This window comes from Acinonyx jubatus, chromosome A3, assembly GCF_027475565.1.
Source record: "Acinonyx jubatus isolate Ajub_Pintada_27869175 chromosome A3, VMU_Ajub_asm_v1.0, whole genome shotgun sequence".
Taxonomy (NCBI): Eukaryota; Metazoa; Chordata; class Mammalia; order Carnivora; family Felidae; genus Acinonyx; species Acinonyx jubatus.
Window position 1 is genome coordinate 129888571 of NC_069388.1, and position 3878 is coordinate 129892448.

The following is a 3878-nucleotide window of genomic DNA, read 5'->3' on the forward strand; positions in this document are numbered from 1 at the left end:
GGGTTGTCCATTCCTGGTTGGCCCGTGTCCATTGAATGAGGGGTGGCCTATGGCCTCACTTAGGTCTTTTGTCAAACTCCTGAGGGGAACCCTGAGGGGGAGTAGGTGGGGTCTGTTACATTCTTTTTTTTTAATTTTTAAAATCCTTATTTATTTTTGAGAGAGAGCAAGAGACCGAGCACGAGCAGGGAAGAGGCAGAGAGGGAGACACAGAATCCGAAGTAGGCTCCAGGCTCTGAGCTGTCAGCACAGAGCCCGACGCGGGGCTTGAACTCATGAACTGTGAGATCCTGACCTGAGCTGAAGTTGGACGCTTAACCAATGGAGCCACCCAGGCGCCCCTACATTCTTAAGAGGGACCTTACACCTGAGGGGGTTTGCTGTGGTCAGACACTCCCAGCATTGTTCCTAAATAGGTGTTTTTCCCTACCCAGGGGCCCCGGGCCCTAATCTTTCCCTCTCTGCCTACTGAATCCTATATTCTTCTATCATACTCTGGATGTATACATGCTAAGTTCTCAACTTGGGTTTGTGGGTATATTAATCTGGGTTCTCAAGTCGGTCTTAGGCTGGGTTTTCCAGAGAAACAGTGGTGGGGAAAGGTGGTGGGGGGGGGGCAGGAAGCCAAAAGTAAAAAGAAGAAAGAAAGAAAGAAAGAAAGAAAGAAAGAAAGAAAGAAAGAAAGAAAGAAAGAAACCCGCCAATACAACAAAGTTTGATCGGTACGATTGATATGTTCCCACTTCAGCATTTTTGTAAAAACTTACATGTGTACCTATAAAAGAGAAAGTCAAGAAAAGTTTTTTTAAAAGGTCTATTCGTTTTTGAGAGCGCTCACAAGCGGGGGCGGGGGCAGAGAGAGGAGACAGAGGACCTGTCTGATACAGTGGGTTCTGCACTGACAGCAGGGAGCCCCGTGTGGGGCTCAAACGCGTGAACCAAGAGATCGTGACCTGAGCCCAAGTCAGACCAGGCCCCCAAAGTGCTGGCATTCGGAGCTGGGGCCTTCGGGAGGTGGTTAGGTTAGACGAGATCATGAGGGTGAGGCCTCACGATGGGATGAGAGTCTTATAGGAGGAAGAGACCAGAGGGCCCCTCCTTCTCAGCCATAGGAGGATTTAGCAAGAAGGCACTCATCTACCAACCACAAAGAGGTCTCACCAGAGCCTGACTGTCCTGGCACCCTGATCTTGGACCTCTAGCCTCCATAATGGTATCTTGTTACGGGAGACCAAGCTGGCTAAGACAATTCCCATTGCCGCAGAGCTGGAACCAGCAAACTGCTTCTGGGACAAGTAGCACGGGGACTTAAATTCTCACTAAAGTGTAAACGACTACTACCAGATCTGTGAGCTGACTTTGGGTGGAGGATTGGAGGGAGCACTAAGTCTGAAGAAAGTTTGTCACTCTACAGGTTGAAGGCTTAAGAGAAGTGATACTTTTGCTGGCTTTGCTGGCTCTGCTAAGGGAAAAAACATACAGATCCGGGTTCAAGTCTCCACCGCCTCACTTATTGGCTGGGTCACCTTAGGCAGGCGGAGCTAAAGGCACCTACCTCACCTGGCTGTTTCCGAGTTAAATGGGATAATGAAAATATGCGTAACACAGGGTCAACGTGGTTTTTTTTTTAAACAAGTTCTTTTATTTCATTTTATTTTAAATTTATTTATTTCTTTTTAGAGAGAGCGTGAACAGGGTAGAGGGGCAGAGAGAGCTGACCATTTGCTGGCCCTGCTTCCTCAGCCTACAGGAAGCTGGTGGGAGGGGGTCAGGGGCTCTTCCTGTCACCGTCACCCCAAAGAGCTGTGAGAGTGAATAGAGCTGGGTATCGGAGTGTGTGTGTGTGTGTGTGTGTGTGTGTGTGTGTGAAAGAGAGAGAGGGTCCCAGTCCAGGCCTTGTCCCTGGAGAGCTTTGAAACCCTGTGAGATCAGCTCACAGCGACCTGGTCCCCCGCGGTACGTCTGGTCTGGTTGGGGTTCCTTGCTGTCCAGGCCAGGCCGTGGGTCCCCCCCTTGATATTCGTGGTCCCCCTGGTCCGGAATGACCGTCCATCAGCCATCACTCCTCTCCTGATCCTTCCCAGCCCGGCCTCCTCCACACCAGGTCATCACTTTCCCTCCTTGGTGTCCAGAGTCCCCGCCCTTCTCTCCTCCCTCGAAATTCTGCCTCCCACGTGGCCGGGAGATGCCCTGAGCATTACAAAGGCCTGCGGCAGGTGGGGCAGGGAAACAATCCTGCCTTTTCAATGGGTTGTCTGTCAGGGACCCAAGAAAGGTGGCTTCGTGTCTTCAAACTAAAGAACCGGCAGTTTGGGGTCAAAATTGCCCCAAATCATGTACCCGTGGTGGGAAATGGTGGTGGTGGCCGATGGGACCCAAACAGGCGGTTGCATCTGATTTCGAGGAAGAAGGGTGCAGCGTCCCTAATGCCACCGTTCCCTCTGCGTCAGCCCACGGGCTGTCGAGCTGTGGTGGCACACATTGGTTTATTTGCTGTTTTCAATATTTATTGCCTAATGAAATGACAAGCTGCATCGGATGCAGCTGTCTTGTCAATGAGGAAGCGGAGTAATTAAGTGTTAAAATTATATTGCTTTCGTCCCCAAGCTGTGCTGGCTTCGTGTAAATTGAACGGCTATAAAAGATCCCGCACAGGCTTGGTAAATGGCCTGTCACATCCTGGAGGAAGGGGACTCCACGGTCAACAGGACCTTCTGGACTTCTCATGTCAGAAATGACAAATGGACCATGCTTTCCTCCTTAGTAATGATCATTTGTCACTGCTGGGGGCAGAGGAACAGGCCAGGGTGCTCATTTGCCTAATCTGCGGAGGATGGCCCTGGCGGGTGAACTGTAAGTGCCCGGGCAGTGCTGGGGGCACCCGGAGGCCAAGTTTGGTCAACGGTAAAGACCCAGGTGCAGCTTCTCTAGGTCCCCCAGAAGCCGTGTGATGAGCCCAGACTTGGCCCTCCCAGCCCAGCACACCGTTCTCCCCCCTTCCGACCCCTCGCCCCATTTCTGATGCCAAGACTAAGCACCTGTTCCTGGACCAGTAGGTATTAAAAAAAATTTGTTTTTGAAGTTTATTTATTTTGAGAGAGAGAGCAAGCAGGGGAGGGGCAGAGAGAGAGGGAGAAAGAATCCCAAGCAGGCTCGTGCTGTCAGCACAGAGCCCAACGCAGGGCTCAATGACACACAAAGTGAGATCATGACCCAAGTCAAAGTCCAGAGTCGAGGGTCGCCTGGGTGGCTCGGTTGGCTGAGCGTCCGACTTCGGCTCAGGTCATGATCTCGTGGCTCATGAGTTCGAGCCCCGCATCAGGCTCTGTGCTGACAGCTCAGAGCCTGGAGCCTGCTTCAGATTCTGTGTCTCCCTCTCTCTCTCTCTGCCCCTCCCCTGTTCACACGCTCTCTCTCTGTCTCAAAAATAAATAAACATTAAAAAAAAAAGGTCAAGAGTTGGATGCTTAACCGACTAAGCCACCCAGGCGCCCCTGGGTATCTTTCTTAAGTTGCGGTGAAATATGTATTACATGGTATTTTTCAATGTAACCATTTGTAAGTGACTAAATTCAGTGGCGTTCAAAACATCCCTGTTGCTGTGTAACCATCATTATTATCTACACCTGGAACTTTTTATCATCTCAAACTCAGTCCCCATCAGATGATAGCCCTCCCTTCCTCCCCCTAGCCCCTGGCAACCTCTACTCTATTTCCTGCCTCTATGAACTTGTCTGCTCTGAGTACTTCAGTTGAGAACCCTAGAGCATTTGTCTTTCTGTGTCTGGCTTATTTCCCTAAATGTTTCTAAAGTCTATCCGTGTCATGGCATCTATCAGAATTCCGTCGTTCTGTATATTCCACTAGGCCGGCTTTGG